This window comes from Spinacia oleracea, chromosome 6 (assembly GCF_020520425.1).
Source record: "Spinacia oleracea cultivar Varoflay chromosome 6, BTI_SOV_V1, whole genome shotgun sequence".
NCBI classification, from domain to species: domain Eukaryota; kingdom Viridiplantae; phylum Streptophyta; class Magnoliopsida; order Caryophyllales; family Amaranthaceae; genus Spinacia; species Spinacia oleracea.
In genome coordinates, this window is record NC_079492.1 from 111,819,743 (window position 1) to 111,839,156 (window position 19,414).

At 34.9% G+C, this 19,414-nt stretch overlaps 1 long non-coding RNA gene and 1 pseudogene across 1 annotated transcript in view; both read right to left on the bottom strand.

Annotated features, from left to right (window-relative positions):
- Positions 1–197: 197 nt before the first annotated feature.
- LOC110793591 (cytochrome P450 87A3-like) lies at positions 198–15,764 on the bottom strand (annotated as a pseudogene).
- A 3,104-nt stretch (positions 15,765–18,868) lies between these two features.
- Positions 18,869–19,414, bottom strand: part of LOC110784711 (uncharacterized) — a 10,251-nt gene continuing 9,705 nt past the window's right edge. The window contains exons 9-10 of the long non-coding RNA XR_002532343.2: positions 19,307–19,372; positions 18,869–19,221 (exon numbers count right to left, since the gene is read on the bottom strand). This is a non-coding gene — a long non-coding RNA (uncharacterized lncRNA). The remainder of the gene's footprint in view (positions 19,222–19,306; positions 19,373–19,414) is intronic.

Sequence of the window (19,414 nt, forward strand, 5' to 3'; positions counted from 1 at the left end):
ATGAGGTGCTCCTTATATAGACCAATCCAAGGGTACGATCAGGTGGGTCCCTTGTGGTTGGATAGCGACCTGTTGATAGTGACCCTTGGTTGGTTGTCCTATGTGATAACACCGGTAAGGTTCCTCAAATCTGCCGGTAGGTGCTGTTTACCTAAGATGAACAGATTACCTGCAGGTTGAAGTTGGTAGAAGTTTACCTACGGGGAGTTCTGCCGGTACCAAGTGGTGCCGGTAGGACACCCCGTACAATTTCTTTCCTTCGCTGAACTTCTCACTACTTCCCTATCCCGTCGGCCAGCAGATTCTTTCGATGCTGACTCGCCGCCTTTAATCCCCCTTGCTCTCCGGAGAACTTGACGGAGATGAGGAGGAGAAAGAGGATGGAAGTTGTCGGACGCCATGGGAGGAAGGAGAGAGAAAGTTTCGTTTGAGGTGAGAGACATATAGGCGGAAGGAGAGATAAAGCGTTTGAGTTTAAGGTGAGAGGGAGAAATGGCTTCTCTCTTAGCATTTATATGAGACCCGCGAACTGACCCGTGACACACCCATGGGTTGGGTGGTCTGACCAGTCAGATGATCTTTTTAAAATGTTTTTATTAACATAAAAGGCACATTGAACATACAGACCAACTTGAGGCCTGAAGCTAACCAACTTTGACGTCCCCAAAAAGTAAGCCTTGTGTTCTTAGTTCTCCATAAAAAGGGAAAAAAAAGATCAAGTTATTCTCCCGCACGACGGGTCAAAATCGTTTTTGATGGGGTTAGGGTCGGCTAAATCCGGTTCGGGTCCAAGATTTCTCATTTCAAACCAGTTTGGATATTAGTGGACAAACAACAAGAGGAAAAATTAAAATACTCCCGTTGTCCCAATTAATTATCGGGGGCAGACAAACTGGTAAAAATGTTGTAGCCACAGATATAAATCTCCCATTTCGCGATTTCTGTTGAAGCTTTTGGGGGTGCAAGGCGGACGGAGTTCTGTTCAAAAACTTGAACACGTGTTTGAAAAAAATGGAACATATTCATGAGAAAGTGGGAAGTGAAGTAATAGTCTATGTAAAGGGATAAAAATTAAATATAGTGTATGAGAATCACTAGTAGAAAAAACCCCTGTTGCACCCCCCTTGTTGCAGCGTACATGTATTAATACGCTTCAACAACCAGTCGGTCAACGCGGGTCAAACCATTTAAAGGGTTGTTGCAGCGTACAATTTAATTGTTCCCTGCAAAAAAGTTTGTTGCAGCGTACATTTTAGAAGCCCCCTGCAATAACCCTTTTTGTTGCAGCGTACAATTTAAAAGCCCCCTGCAATAACCGGATAAAAAAATTTCAAAACAATTTAAGCCGCATCTCAAATTTTTTTCTCGCGGTCCTTTCTTCTTCCCTTGCCTTTCCCTGCGTCGTCCCCTAAAGACAAACCCTAAGCCGCGTCCCTCAAAATTTCGAACACTCTTTCTCTTCGTTCCTCTACATCGCCGGCCACCACCTCCTTCATGCCGACGCTGCTGGGTGGTTGCGATGGTTATTGCGTTGTTGTGGTTGATGGTGTTGTCCTGCCTCCGTGCTCGGATTTCCTCTGCTTGTCGCCGCCAATAATGAAGGTCTACCAACACAACATCATTTGTAACTAATTGGTAAATTCATTTCAATTTTTCCCTCAATTGTTTTAATAAGTTCTTGATTTAAAATCCCAAAACCCTAACTAATCGATTCAATGTTCTTTTCCCCCTTGCTTGCGCCGCCCGTTCTGGTTGTTGGGTGACTACTAGCTAGCGCCGTCCAATTAGGGTGGGGGATTAGATCTTGCAAGAAAGGCTTCGTCGGAGATTCCAATTTTATGCCCGCCAGGGAACTCGAGGTCGCCTCTCTCTTCGTTTGAGCCGCCGCTACCGCCTTCTTTTCCGCCCTTAACGCCTCAGGCATCCACAGTGTGAGTTTGTTTGTCTCGTTTCTTTCTTTTTGGAGTAAAATGTTGGATTTTTAGGTCAAATTTCATCAATTTGGGAATTCTGAAATTTGTTTTTAGTGAAAAATTGATAGTTTGCCAATTGGGTTTTTGATTTACATTGAGAATGATGATTTGGGTTGATTAATTGAAGGGTTTTAGTTTATTGTTTCAGCTATTTTTAATTTATTCTTATTAATTTTGTATTCAGGTTTAGTATGCTTGTTGATTGTTGTTTTTGGAAGAATTTGAATGCAAAGTTGTGAGATTTTTGTATTTAGTTTGTTGCATTATCAACTTAGTTCTCATAGCTCAAGTGATCTTAGAAGAACATGGGTTGAATGTAGTCTAGGGGATGACAAGTGACAACCACAATTTAGTATTTGAATAATCAACTAGTCTCTATATCGTGATTTGGTGACTCTTGAATCTGATTTTAGTCAACTCACAATTGAAGTACTATCCAACCTGAAAAATTGATGTACTGATAGAATGATAGATATACGTGTTCCTTATAGTTCTATGAATAACAAGAATTATATGGGTCAAGTTCAACGCAAAGTACATTTTTTTCTTCAATTTCTATACAGAAAATGCCTTATTTTTTTTAATGAAGGCTTGTCAATGTATAGCTTTGCTTCTAATTTGTGGTTTGCTTCAATGTATAACTGAACATAAAGGAAGGGGTTTAAATATAATCATACTACTATGGTGCTTTATGTTCAGTTGTATACTATCTGTAGTTCTGTACGGTTTACAGTTCTTTCATTGAGTTAATCTAGTAGCTCGATCATAATAATTGGCAGAGACTATAGTATAATGCTAGGGATATTTGTATTTTGGTATTGATGTTTTATACATTTGCAACATGAGAGGTGACATGAATTCAAAAATGATTTTACATGCTGTAAGACATCTAACCCGGTTTTCCCCAAATCATATGTGCTTTCACATATTGACGAGAAGATGAGGGGTAAAAAATAGACAATGTATACAAAAGCTATGACGATTACAAGAAAGCTATTCACGGTTTGCTCTTGTTTGGTGGAGAAACTGTAAATATTTGTTCTCCTCTCCTGTTATGTTTGTATTGATGTGTTTCCTTATTGCGGCTCAAGTCACTTGTAACAACTATATTTCTGGACCAGAATCAATTGATAGTTTATGTTTCTGTTGACCTTTTCTCAGACAATTGAACATGAAATCCATCTGGAAACTGTAAGCCAGGGGTCCGAACTATGTTCCCTCCTTTTACTGGATTCCACCTGAGGTTGAAGAAAATAAGTTAAATCTTCCCTTTTTATTTAATATGCATGTTAATTTTTGAAAGTGAGCTTCTACCTGTACTTTGTAACCAAGCAGTATAGAAATACAGCCATTTACACCTTGGTAAAATCTGTCCCAACACAAAATCTCATGCCTCCACCGAAAGCCATGAAATGTTTGGATGCACCATTTATTTCTCCTCCCTATACACAAATAAATTTCATGTTTATTTTTTTGTATTTTAATAAAGTAATCTAACCAAAGTTTTTTCCTCCCATCTTTTTTCCTCTCGTGAATGACAGAAATAAGAAAGTTTGATACATACCTCCCATCTCGATGGATTAAAGTCAAGGGGATTTTCATATTTAGCAGGGTTTAAGTGTACAGCTAGAGGACAGACCATGACACCCCAACCAGCTCGAATGGTGTAACCTACATCAATCAAAATTCTATGTTAAGGTATGCATTTGAGTATAAACATAACATTGACATAAAACACTTTAAGTCCATAAGTTTTGTAATGATGGTAGATGCATACCCTTGTAGCTGACATCTTTCAATGCTTTTCTAAATATTCCTGGAACTATATTTGCCAGCCTAACTGTTTCATTGATAAACTGTAATTCAAACTGGTTAGTTAATCAACACTATTTTAAGAAGGATCATCAATGAATTTGTTTTGTGTGGAGGCATTCTTAACGAACCTGAAAAGTGAATGTCATTGATTTTTATTCACACCATGTAAGGTGAGAATCAGGATTTTCACGCTTCTTTAAAATCGCCTCATGCTCTTCCTGTCAATTTGGTACGGTGTCAGTATGATTTCGATCAAATAGAAGATGCAATAGTGAATATGGATAATTTAGAAATTTTTTTTGCCTCAAAGGTTATTTACCGTTAGTTTTTGTAGCACCAGAGGATAATCTGAGAGATATTTTAAGGCTACGGTTAAAGCCAAGGAGGTTGTCTCAAAGCTAGCAAAGAGAAGCACAAACATCAAGTCCAAAGCAATTCCCTCTGTTAGTAGTGTTTCCTCCTTTGCCAGTTCCACTAAGACATAATCATAAAAGTCGGTGTTCTGTTTTCTGGGCATCATTCTTCTCTCTTGTAGCATATTTTTCAGCATCTTCATTGCCTTCTTTCTTCCCTGTGGCCACAAATTTTGCATTTTGTCACTATACATTCATGTATGAAAAAACTAAGACATGTTTGGATAAGGGATCATTTATAATTTACCTGTAAACATTCGTGGTATGCTGTACCAGGAATGTCCAAAGGGAAGGAGATTAATCCCTTAACGAAAGCAACAAAATTCTCCCTTAGATTTTCTGAAGAGGTTTCAGCATCATGACTAATTAGCTTTTTGGCTGTCAGATTGAAAATCATCTGCACAGAAATTGTTATGAAAACTAACACGTAACCCAAATCTACAATTACTACCTTATAAGTAGATTAGGCTGTTTTTAAGATAGCCTCAAAAGTCAAAAACTATAATAACCCCCTATGTTATAAGTAGATTAGGCTGTTTTTAATGAGAATTTACATCTTTTTATCTTGACTTTTGTCCACAAAAATAGTCCATTACAACTTTATAATCACCTTAGCTATTTAACCTGTAATGCAGCTGTTTATGCTGCAACCAGACTAGGTAACCCTTGAAGTTTCTGAAGTGTTTTTTGGTTGAAGTTTCTTGGTTTTTAATAATTTTCTGAAAGTGTTTTTTGGTTGTATAATTATTGATTTATGCTGTAAGGTGCTTAATAATAATGTATGCTTTTACAATATATAGATTCGACTTGATAGACAAACTTTATACTGGAGTGCTACATGGCCACGTGAGGTAGAAACCTTACGTTATAGGTCATATTAGGCTAAAATGAGGCTTTTTTGCTCCCAAATATGAAATAAAGAACCTTAGGACTCATTTTAAATATATTAAATGTTTTATATGATTAGTTTTAACTTTCCAAGACTCAATCCAATCTATTTATGCACATTCGAGACTTCTTTGGCCGTTATAGGTCATATTTAGGCTAAAATGACATTTTCGCTCACAACTTGATCTAACGAACTTAAAAACTAATTTCAAACTTGTTACATGATTCATATGATTATTTTTAACTTTTCAAGACTCAATCCGATCTATTATGCACATTTGAGACTTGTTTGGTCGTTATAGGTCATATTTAGGCTAAAATGAGACATTTTCGCTCCTAAGATTGAACTAAAGAATCTAATGACTCATTTGAAACCTTTTACATGATTAATATGCTTAGTTTTAAGTTTCTAAGACTTATTTTAATCTATTTATGCACATTTAATACTTGTTTTATCGTTGTAGGTCATATTTAGGATAAAATAAGGCATTTTCGCTCCCAACTTTAAAATAAAGAACCTAAGGACTTATTTTAAACTTATTACATGTTTAATATGCTTAGTTTTAAGTTTCTAAGACTTATTCTAACTACTTATACACATTTAAGGCTTGTTTGGTCGTTATAGGACATATTTAGGCTAAAATGACATTTTCGCTCCCAACTATGAACCAAAGAACCTAAGGACTCATTTTAAACTTACTAAATGTTTTATATGCTTATTTTTAACTTTCTAGTACTCATTCCAATCCATTTATGTACATTTAAGGCTCATTGTGTCGTTATAGGTCATATTTAGGCTAAAATGACATTTTCGCTCCCAACTTTGAACTTAAGAACCTAATGACTCATTTTAAACTTATTATATGATAAATATGCTTAGTTTAAGTTTCTAAGACTTATTCTAATCTATTTATGCACATTTAATGCTTGTTTGATAGTTATAGGTCATATTTAGGCTAAAATGAGGCATTTTCGCTCCTAACTTTAAAATAAAGAACCTAAGCACTCATTTTAAACTTAATACATGTTTAATATGCATAATTTTAACTTTATAAGACTCGTTCCAATCTATTTATGCACCTTTAAGGCTCATTAGGTCGTTGTAGGTCATATTTAGGCTAAAATGACATTTTCGCTCCCAACTATGAACTAAAGAACCTAAGGACTCATTTTAAACCTACTAAATGTTTTATATTCTAGTTTTAACTTTCTAGGACTTATTCCAATCCATTTATGCCCATTTAAGGCTCATTGTGTCGTTTTAGGTCATATTTAGGCTAAAATGACATTTTCGCTCCCAACTTTGAACTTAAGAACCTAAGGACTCGTTTTTAAATTATTATATGATTAATAAGCTTAGTTTTGAGTTTCTAGGACTTATTCTAATCTACTTATACCCATTTAATGCTTGTTTGATCGTTATAGGTCATATCTAGGCTAAAATAAGGCATTTTCGCTCCCAACTTTAAAATAAAGAACCTAAGGACTCATTTAAAACTTATTACATGTTTAATATGCATAATTTTAACGATCTAAGACTCGTTCCAATCTATTTATGCACCTATAGGCTCATTGGGTCGTTATAGGTCATATTTAGGCTAAAATGACATTTTCGCTCCCAACTTTGAACTAAAGAACCTAAGGACTCATTTTAGACTATTAGGACATTGTCATTAGTTTCTTGAATGTTAAAATGTGATATTTAATTTGTATTTAATCTAATGTTTAATTTAAATTTCTGTTTTTGTAAAGGTCTACACTCCGAGGATTGCGCCTTATGCGAGGAATTTGATGTGGTTCGTGAGCAATGGGCTAAGTTTTTTACCAGCAAGTATTTATTATTGGCTTTAGCGCGCTTGATCGAGTTGGTTTAGTTGTTATAGAATAAATTTTATATTAAAATGTATGTTTATGTTGAAATTGGAACATATATTTAAATGTAATATGTACACTTTGGTTTTGGGATATATAGTATACAAAACTCCAGTTGTTGTTTTTATATTTGTTATACAGGTTGCGTTATTCTATTATTGTTTTGACAGGTTTCTATATTTGGTGCAAGGCACTCTAGGTATCCCTAAACAAAATTAGAATTTTCCCGCCAAAAGTGCTTTGTTGCAGCGTACATATATATTGTACGCTGCAACAAGGGAAAAAAATTTCGCAAAATTCCAGACTTGTTGCAGCGTACAAATAAATGTACGCTGCAAAAAGTTGAGTCTTTTGCAGCGTACATATATATGTACGCTGCAACAAGTCCAAAATTTTGCCAATTTTTTGGCACTTATTGCAGCGTACATACATATGTACGCTGCAAAAAACCCCTTTTAGCAGCGAACATTGTACGCTGCAACAAGTTCAGACTTGTTGCAGGCCCCCCAGTTGCAGCATACGATGTACGCTGCAACAGGGGTCTAAAAGCCCGCTGCAATAAGGGTTTTTTCTACTAGTGAATGTAGAATATAGCGTATGTGAAAGTGAGAAAAGCAACGTTCAAATAAGAACACAAGACCATAATTTTAAAACGGAGAGAGTACAATATACAGAAACACTTTAATCATTATAAAATGGATTGAAGTTCTAAGGACATCTATTTTATCTGAAGTCTAAATTGAATGATTGAAGCTATCCTAGACTCGGCTTGAAAGATCGTGAACAAGATCGAGTTTTTCAAGAGTAATAATTTTTACTACGTGAGACTAGTTTTGAGTCCCACATCGATTGCCTGAAACAAAATGAAAGATTGGCCTTGTTTGGCAAATGGCTTTTTGCTGGCTTTTTGGTTGGCTTTTGGCTGTTGGCTTTTTAATCTGGTCAAACAGCCAAAAAATATGTTTGGTAACTGGCTTTTTAGCTTGCTTAAAAGCCAGCTTTTCCGCCAAAAATGAAAAGCTAGTAACACTAGCTTTTTGGAGTTGGCTTTTGGCTTTTCACTATCTAAATTACTTTTTTGTCCTTGTTTTTTAATTAATAATTAATAATTAATAATTAATAATTAATAATTAATAATTAATAATTAATAATTAATAATTAATAATTAATAATTAATAATTAATAATTAATAATTAATAATTAATAATTAATAATTAATAATTAATAATTAATAATTAATAATTAATAATTAATAATTAACAATTAATAATTAACAATTAATAATTAATAATTAATAATTAATAATTAATAATTAATAATTAATAATTAATAATTAATAATTAATAATTAATAATTAATAATTAATAATTAATAATTAATAATTAATAATTAATAATTAATAATTAATAATTAATAATTAATAATTAATAATTAATAATTAATAATTAATAATTAATAATTAATAATTAATAATTAATAATTAATAATTAATAATTAATAATTAATAATTAATAATTAATAATTAATATTAAAAATTACGGAGTATTAATTAATGACTAATAACTAAAAGTGAATAATTAATTAATAATTAATTATTAATGATTAATTAATAATTAATTATTATTATTAATTTAATTATTATTAATTTAATTATTATTAATTATTAATCATTGATTATTTATTATTACTCCGTAGTTATTAATTATTACTCCGCAATTATTAATTAAAATAATAATCTATTAATACTATTGCATAAAGTAATTTCTTTTTAATTTATATTTTATTTATTTGTAATTACGTTTTACTCCGTACACAATACACAGTCTGTATTGAAAAATGAATAAAAGACATTAAATGTCCTTAAATGTCATTTTACATAGCTACAGCCAACAGCCAACAACTGATTTTACCAAACATATTTGTAACCAATTCATAGTCAAACAGCCAACAAAAGCAGCCAACTTGAACAACTAGTCAAACCAGCCAAGTAAAACAGCAGACAGCCAACCGCCAACCAGCCAAGTGATGATATAGATCAAACTCATACTACGATAATCATTATTTAAATTGGCTTTTTGAATTGTTCTTTGCCTTAGGCTTCTTTGATTTACCAACTTTAAGATATATAAAACCAAAAAAAATGCCTCATATCATAGATCTCCATCCATAATTTTTCGTCATTGCATTTCTCTCATCATCAGTCCATCACCCACTATCCTTGGCTCTCGCCATTTATGTACTCATAATTCGTTTTTTGGCAACTCGAAACTCGTCGAGTAATACAAGTAAGAATTATGAGTTAGTTGATATAAACACAATGACCAAAGTCATAAGAAAATAAATCTAATATGGGTTATTCTAGAACTTATCGGTAAGGCCATAAAAGAAGGGGAAGAAAGTTCCTATTCATAGTGCCAAAAGTCATATTATATCATCTGAAGAAAAAAAACAGAGGAAGTTGCTCTGGGAAAAAAAAGTCATATGATTGTTAATCGGTCGGGTAAAAAATGGATTCGATTGGTTTTGACCCATTACTTTTCTGGTTGCCCGGGTTAGGATAAAATCAGGTTAAGGGTCACAAAATCTTGTTCAAGACCCACTATTTTCGGATCAGTTTTCGGGTCTGGTCAATTTTTGACAGATCTAATTGTAATAACAGATCTAATTGTAATCCCTTATTTTCGGGTCGGGTCAATTTTTGACAAGTCTAATTATAATCCCTTATATACGGGGCATGATCTGGGTAAATTGATTATGAATTTGACATGGTCTAGAAAGTTATATGGACATGATCCATTCAGTACATGATCTAAGAATATCAATATAGGCAGATTTTGGGTGTTTAATAATTTTACCTGAGTTTGACCCATAATCTTATATTATACATTCAACAACTTATCTCTGTTAAGGATGTTTAACCTCCGTTCAACCTCAAACCTAGCAAATATAACGAAATCTTCTTTTTTCTAATCAATTTGAAAGAAGAAAATTACAACATTGTCCCCCCCGTGGTGGATTAGGGGATTTAGAGGTATTTTTCCAAAATGATGGGCACCATTATTATGCTTTGCCTTAGTAGTAGAAAAACACATATGAAACTTGCCTCCTAATATTTTATGGAAAGAGTCAGATTTTTTTAAGCATGAACTTCAGCATATAGTGTATGAGGATAGAGATGTTTTCCGGACTAAGTATATTATAGCACATTAAATCATTACAAATAAATTTAAGTATAGAACTATGATTAAACTGCCGGTCTACATTTTACTATGTATTACGTAATAATATATCATGGCACTTCAAAAGTTGATAATGAAATTCGACTACAGGCAGGATGTTGAAGTACGAGCCTTGATCACATTATGGAACATCATCAGAAACCCGTATGTACAATAGAAAGGCATCATTGTTAAATTACATAGTCATCTTGAGAACCGTTATGCTTAAATATTTGGTAGAAAGATACAAGCATTACCTACTTCTTAAAGTAACTTTAGTAAACATAAGTCAAAGATTAGCTGATTCATAAACGATGCGTCATTTTCCCAACTCTCTCGCTTAGTCACTATTATAATTAAAAACGAGGCCGGAACATCCGATTTGATAAAATAAATAAATTCCAAGCACCTTCAAGGAAACATTATCTCTTCACACTTGTACAAAAGGGCTGCTATTTTGTACGGCATAAGTGGTCAATGGTTCTTTAGCAACACGATAGATTAAAAATTTTAAATACATCCTAATTACCGTAGCTCTTATGTTTAATCAATTCAACGTTTCATAATGAATTTAATGAATTGATCAACTCAGTATCAAACAGTAAAATTCTGGAGTCTCATTTCGAGGTGCTACCAAATATGGAGTATAAGGAACAAAAATAAAAGCGCGACATAATATGCAATGATATTAAGTTGTCACTTGTCAGGCCAATTATCAACAACAAAAATTACAAGAGCGACAATATAATTTGGAATCAGGTGAATATTATAGTTGATGCCAGAACTTACGACGAGGGCTTTCTTGAAGTTCTTTGGGTCATTTGACACAAGACCACACATATGCCATCTACAATTCACAAGAAATCACACAACATTCATTTATTAAATCCAAGTTAAGCAACCAATAACATTCATTTTGTCTGAATAGCAAGATAAAGAAAAACTACCAGTTGCATTTGAAGTCATACTTGTCATCGATCTGTTTGATGCAAGAAGAGACAACTCTTCCCTTAAAGTATTAACCTGAAATAGTTAAAACAGACTCCAAAATAACCATAACCAAATATTTTAATTGGAAACCAAAAGGTCACTAATTCAATCATGACATAAAAACACTAGCTAAGAATAAGACGGTCAGGAGGGGGAGAAGGAGATAAAATTATATCAACTGGAAATAGGGCAGCACCGTAGGCATATCATAAGTGAACAAAATGAGAAAATAGTGGGAAAAGAGATAGAAGATCCCAAAGCCTACATATCAACAAAGCCTTTCTAATTTGTTCAACTAGCATTTAAGAAGTAAAAGAAGGTTGTTTGTCTCAAACACATAGCAAAGATATTCTCTTTCCAGCAGGCAAGTTTTTTTTTTGGAAAGAGCGTCAATAAAATGTTTAGAAAGTTAGAAGTGCTTCAAACAATAATTAATCAAATAAACAGATAATCATAGCCTATGATTTGCATTTTACAGTTTCTAGCTCTCCGAGTGGCTTTGTACAACTTTCAGCATCTCATCCCGATTTATGGAAGGACAATCTCAATCTTGTGATCTTGAGATTAGACTTCATTTGATATGTAATTACCCGAGCGTTGCCTTTATAGCCTCCTTTTGCGGTGCGACGGTTGACAACGTCAAAGCAACCAGTTCTCAAACAAGTAATCTCAAATCACTCAGGTATTGAGGATTAGCGTCTAATAATTTTAATGAAATTTACTTATGACAGATTTTTATCTCTTACAGTAAAGTTTCATAGGTCTTTCCGATACTAGTCTTCCCAAAGTAAGTATCTATGCAAATGATTGCGACATTGCCATGTCCACATAGTTCAAGAAACAGAACTACTAGTCATCTTGCATTCTAGTCGTCTAGCGTTTTCTATGCGTCCATCTTTATAGAAAACTCCGACCAGGGACCATTTTCAACTTTTGACATTCAAGTTCACTTGATAGACATTTCTTAGTCACAGGACTGGTCCTAACAGTCTATCTTGAATATATCGTCAAATTGAAGGGACTCATCATTTAATAAACCACAAATTAAATGGAAAAATGAATTCTATTCATTAATGTGAATGGTTAACCAATAACGTTTTACAAAGTATTAAACTCTAAAACTTTAAAACATTAAATAAGGACATCAAAGCCATTCTCCAACATGCTTGATTCCCATAGCTGTAGTGTGCGAGTTGTGCTTCGCCTGCGGAAGAGGTTTAGTTAATGGGCCCGAGATGTTGTCATAAGTTCCAATCTTGCTTATCTCGACTTCTTTTCTTTAAACGAACTCTCGTAGAAGGTGAAATCTACGAAGTACATGCTTGACTCTCTGGTGGTGTCTAGGCTCCTTTGCCTGTGCAATAGCTCCATTATTATCACAATACAGAGCTATTGGTCCTTTAATGGAGGGGACTACACCAAGTTCGCCTATGAACTTCCTTAGCCAAATAGCTTCCATTGCTGCTTCATGTGCAGCAATGTACTCCGCTTCAGTTGTAGAATCCGCAATGGTGCTTTGCTTAGCACTTTTCCAGCTTACTGCACCTCCGTTTAGGCAAAAGAAAAACCCAGACTATGATCTGTAATCATCTTTGTCGGTTTGGAAACTTGCGTCCGTATAGTCTTTAACAATTAATTCATCATCTCCACCATAGACCAGGAAATCATCCTTTTCAGGTACTTCAGAATATTCTTGGCAGCAGTTCAATGTGCCTCTCCTAGGTCTGACTGGTATCTGCTCGTAGCACTGATTGCGTACGTAACATCCGGGCGTGTACATATCATAGCATACATTATTGAACCAATCAATGATGCATATGGAATCCCACTCATTCGTCTACGCTCATCTAGTGTTTTTGGGCACTGAGTCTTGCTTAGAGTCATTCCATGAGACATGGGTAGGTAGCCTCGCTTGGAGTCTGCCATATTGAACCTTTCAAGCACCTTATTGATATAAGTGCTTTGACTGAGTCCAATCATCCTTTTAGATCTATCTCTGTAAATCTTGATGCCCAGTATGTACTGTGCTTCTCCTAGATCCTTCATAGAAAAACATTTCCCAAGCCAAATCTTGACAGAGTTCAACATAGGAATGTCATTTCCGATAAGTAATATGTCGTCGACATATAATACTAGAAAAGAATTTTTGCTCCCACTGACCTTCTTGTATACACAAGATTCGTCTACGTTCTTGATGAAACCAAAGTCACTGACTGCTTCATCAAAACGTATATTCCAGCTCCTTGATGCTTGCTCCAATCCTTAGATTGATTTCTTAAGCTTGCATACCTTTTTAGCATTCTTTGGATCCTCAAAACCCTCAGGCTGTATCATAAACACAGTTTCTGTTAAAACGCCGTTTAAGAAAGCGGTTTTGACATCCATCTGCCATATTTCGTAATCGTAATATGCAGCGATTGCTAACATTATTCGAATAGACTTTAGCATTGCAACTGGTGAAAAGGTTTCATCGTAATCCACACCGTGGACTTGCCTATAACCTTTTGCAACCAATCTAGCTTTAAAAACTTCCAGTTTCCCATCCTTGTCCTTTTTCAGTTTGAAAACCCATTTGCTTCCTATGGCTTGGTAGCCATCTGGCAAATTGACCAAATCCCAAACTTGGTTTTCTGACATGGAGTCTAATTCGGATTGCATGGCTTCTTGCCATTGTTTGGAGCTAGGGCTCGTCATAGCTTGTTTGTAAGTCGCAGGTTCATCACTTTCAAGTAATAGAACTTCATAGCTCTCGTTCGTCAAAATACCTAAGTACCTTTCCGGTTGAGATCTATATCTCTGCGATCTACGCGGGGTTACATTTCTAGATGGTCCTTGATTCTCATCAGATACTTCTAAAGATCTCTGAGTTTAAACATGAATGTCATCTTGAGAATTCTCTAGAGTTTGTTGTTCGACTCGAATTTCTTCGAGGTCTACTTTTCTCCCACTTGTCATTTTGGAAATGTGATCTCTTTCCAAAAAGATACCATCTCGAGCAACAAACACCTTGTTCTCAGATGTATTGTAGAAGTAATACCCCTTTGTTTCCTTTGGATAGCCCACAAGTATACATTTGTCAGATTTTGGTGGAAGTTTGTCTGAAATTAATCGTTTGACGTATACTTCACAACCCCAAATCTTAAGAAAAGACACTTTTGGAGGCTTTCCAAACCATAACTCATATGGAGTCTTTTCAACAGCTTTAGACGGAGCTCTATTTATAGTGAGTGCAGCTGTATTTAGTGCATGTCCCCAAAATTCTATTGGAAGTTCGGCCTGACCCATCATTGATCTAACCATGTCTAGCAAGGTTCTATTCCTCCGTTTCGATACACCATTCCATTGAGGTGTTCCGGAAGGAGTCAATTCTGATAGAATTCCACATTCTTTCAGATGGTCATCAAATTCATAGCTCAGATATTCACTGCCTCTATCAGACCGCAGTTCCTTAATCTTCTTGCCTAATTGATTCCCTACTTCACTTTGAAATTCCTTGAATTTGTCAAAGGATTCAGACTTATGCTTCATTAGGTAGACATAACCATATCTACTGAAGTCATCAGTGAAAGTGATAAAGTAGCTGAAACCACCTCTAGCATTTGTACTCATTGGTCCACATACTCATTGGTCCACATACAATGGTATGGATTAAACCAATTGTTCAGTTGCTCTTTCTCCAACTTTAGAGAAAGGTTGCTTTGTCATTTTTCCAAGTAAACATGATTCGCACTTACCACAATCCTCTAAGTCAAATGGTTCTAAAATTCCTTCCTTTTGAAGTCTCTATGCGCTTTATGTTTATATGGCCTAATCGACAATGCCATAGATAGGTGAGTCCGAATCATTCTTTTAGGCCTTTTTGGTATTTATGTTATAAACTTGTTTGTCGTGATCTAATAAATAAAGTCCATTGACTAATCTAGCAGATCCATAAAACATCTCTTTAAAATAAAACGAGCAACTATTGTCTTTTATTAAAAAAGAAAATCCCTTAGCATCTAAGCAAGAAACAGAAATGATGTTTTTAGTAAGACTTGGAACATGGAAACATTCTCCAATTCCAAAACTAGCCCAGAGGGCAACGACAAATAATAAGTTCCTACGTCTAATGCAGCAATCCGTGCTCCATTTCCCACTCGTAGGTCGACTTCACCCTTGCTTAACCTTCTACTTCTTCTTAGTCCCTGCGAATTGGAACATAAGTGTGAGCCACAACCTGTATATAATACATAAGAAGTTGAATTAGCAAGTATACAGTCTATAACGAAAATGCCTGAAGATGGAACAACTGTTCCGTTCTTCTGATCTTCCTTAAGCTTCAAGAAATCTCTCTTCCAATGCCCCTTCTTCTTGCAGTAGAAGTATTCAGATTCAGAAGTGGGTTGGCTCACCTTCTTTTTTTCAGACTTGGTGTCTCCATATTGCTTAGTCGGGCTGGCCTTCTTGCCACCTTACTTAGCATTCCTCTTCTTGCCATATTTCTTGAACTTGCCCCCACGCACTATAAGCACATCTTTCTTATCACTTTTGAGCGTCTTTTCAGCAGTCTTCAGCATACCGAGAAGCTCAGTGAACGTTTTGTCCAGACTATTCATACTGTAGTTCATCTTGAACTGATCATACCCGCTATGAAGAGAATGGAGGATGGTGTCTACAACCATTTCCTGAGAGAATTGCTGATCCAGTCGACTCATATTCTCAATGAGTCCAATCATTTTGAGAACATGTGGACTTACGAGCTCGCCTTTCTTAAGCTTAGTCTCAAGAATTTTCCTATGAGTCTTGAATCTTTCGACTCGAGCCAGATCTTGGAACATGTTCTTTAACTCACTGATGATCGTGAAAACATCTGAGTTGATGAACATTTTCTGTAGATTTGCACTCATGGTTGCAAGCATTAGACATTTCACATCCTTGTTGGCATCAATCCAACGATTGAGGGTTGCCTGAGTGACCCCGTCGCCTGCGGCTTCGGGCATCGCCTCTTCCAGGACATACTCCTTTTCTTCCTGCATAAGAACTATTTGCAAGTTCCTTTGCCAGTCAAGGAAGTTTTTCCCGTTCAACTTCTCCTTTTCGAGAATTGATCGGATGTTGATTGAATTGTTGTTTGCCATAGTAAAAACTAAAATTGAAAAAGAATAAACAAATAAATAACCATTCACGTTTCTCTTAATAAACTTAAATTCTAGCATATATGCATAATTTATCATTTATTAAGCATTTTATTCAAGTTATGTGTTCCGGCAGGTGTGAATAAAATGATTCCAAGATCCTTAAATCATTGAAGAATTAAGCACATTATGTATTTAGACTCAATTCTAAATTATTTTAGGTAAGCCCTTTGCTAATAGTCTAGAAACTACTCTTGGTTGATAGGTACGTCTAAGAACTTATTAGGTAAACCTATCTCATTTGTCACGACATAAAAGGACTCCTTACTTATATCGTTGAGTTTGACCAAAACTAACATGTACTCACAATTATTTGTGTACCTTACCCCTTTAGGATCAATAAGTAACACCTCGCTGTGGTGGAAAACTATTACTAAGATTGATGTAAAGGTTATCCAAGTAAGAGTTATTTTGGCATGGCACCTTTTAACTCAATTTTTTTTTTAAAGTTTGGAACTTAAGGCTCTTACTATGTTGGTTAGATTTTAAGTGAACTAAAATCCTTAATCATTCAACATAATCAAGCCACAATCTCATGCATAATTAAGATATATTTAAAGCAATAAATAACTTAAAGCATGCATAAGATATAAATGTGATCTAGTATGGCCCGACTTCATCTTGAAGCTTCAACTTCAAACTCCGTCCTGAAAATGGATTGGAAACTAAGTCTTGAATTTCACCATGGGAGGCGCCATTTTCTTCAAATTGGATAAGCTATAATTTAAACTAATTACAACTATTTGATGGTACGCAGACCATTTTTAAAGCAATAAAATTTGGTACTTTAGACCAATATTACATTCAAATTAATGGTACGCAGACCATATTTTCTATCATATTTAGGCCATACTAGTCACTTTCCATAACCTGCAAAACAGTATATTTACAATATACCATTCACCCATTCATTTATCAATGAATGGCCCACATAGCTAGTTAGTTGAACATATTATGCATCACATAAATATTTGCAGCAATTAATCAAGGCTTCCAATAATCTACCAATTATTCAATCCTTATTAATTCTAATCAAGTTGTTTTAACCTTAAAGGAATGTAGACCTAATCAAGAGTTTATGACTAAAACGCTCCCACTTAAACCAATAAATTTACATGCTTTACTAATTATAAACATAAAATTGTATTTCCTAGTCTGGCCGGAAACATACAAATTTAATTAAAATTTAAAGCTCATATAAATTATTATTTGAATCCTTTAATTTATTTTCAGTTTACTAAATTAATTAATTTAAATTTAATCAAGGTTTTAATTTTAGTAAAATAATTAGTATAAATAAAATTTATAATAATTAAATTATTCAAAATTAAATTCCGAGAAAAAATTAAATTACAAATTTTAAAATTAATTAAAATCGTTTTCCAACTGAAAATTAAAATTAAATTCAAAGCGCATCAATCGGATCAAGACGAGGCCATGGGCTTGCGCCCATGCCCCGTCGAGTCCACGAGGCAGCAGAGCCCCTCGACTGATCGCACAGCAAGGCACGAGCAGTCCACACGCATACGCAGCCAGCCCCGCAACCCACGCATGCGCGCAGCCTGCTTGCTCGCTGTGTTCTGGCTTGCTCGTTGGGCGAGGCAACGCGCGCTGGGCGAGCAGCGCTTGCTCCCTGCTGGCGTGCCTCGTCTCGCTTGTGCCTTGCCCCTACGCCCCATCCGCCCATGCTCGCAGCACACAGCGCCTAGGCAGGCCCACTGCCTTGCGCGCATGCAACGCTCCTTTGCTCGCTGCATTCGTGCCGCATGGGCGACGAGCTCCCTTGCTCGTCGTCGCATGCCCGCACTATACAACACCCCTTACGGGTACGTAACACGCAGCGTCCATTGCTTTGTGCGTGCAAGATTTATGAGCGGATTATATAAAAATCAAAACTTTTTAATTCAAATTAATAGAAAAAGTAATAAATCATATTAATTTCATAAATTTAGGGCGAAAAATCAAAAATTTATTATTCAAATGAATTTCTGATTATCATGGATTCAAGTCTAGGCCATAAAAAATTTAAAATTTACCAAATTTAACAATTTTTATGGTGGTTTCACTACTAGAGAAAGGGTTTATAACGACAAACGTTTTCGTCGTTATAAGTCTCAAAAGTCGTCGTTAAAACCTTTAACGACGAACAAAGTTCGTCGTGAGTTTTGTCGTAATAGCTTCCGACGTTATTAGTATTAACGTCAACGTTCGTCGTGAAATTTACACGACGAATTTATTGTTCGTCGTTATTTATTAACGACAAAATAGTTGTTCGTCGTTATTTATTAACGACAAAAATGTTGTTCGTCGTTATTATGTGTTCAATGACGTCAAACAAACAGCAAACCGCGACCAACAAAGTTGACGTAAAAAGAGAATCAAATGGACACAATAATTTTAATTATCGTCCAACAACGACAAAATATTTCGACGTTAATGAAACTATAAATAAATATAATTTGTCGTAAATATGAAAAATATATATAACTACCATTCATTCAAAACCATAAAAAGTATATAGAATAATGCACTAAATTTATATTAATTAAACGTAATCAATCAGAAAAAATTTATAATAAACAAATTCAATGTGAGTGAAAACAACCAAACTAATAAGTCAGTCATCTACAAGCTATAATCGCTAAAATTGCTAGTGTTGAAGAAAAAAAAGAACAATATCCCAAACTAACTTTCTCCAGCACGCTTGCATCTATCTTTGATGCATCAATCAATTGTTGCTCGAGGGAGCATGCCAAATTAATTGCATTCAACGCAACCTCAGACGTAACAACAGTCACTCTACGAATTCCTTTGGCAATCCCCTGCTAAGATAAAAGAGCAAATGCCTTGGCTTCTCTTAAATTAGATATATGGGTTCCTACATGATCCACAAAGCATGTTTTAGAACAAAGTTAATTAGAAATTCGAAAACGAACAGTTAGAAAATCAAGGAGAAATCATACCTCCACAAAGTTCAGCAGAGTATTCTGTCCATTCTTATCTTGATCAACCAGGCACCTTTTTTCCAACTGATTATATACAGTATAAAAAATTAGTAAATTAACAACTCA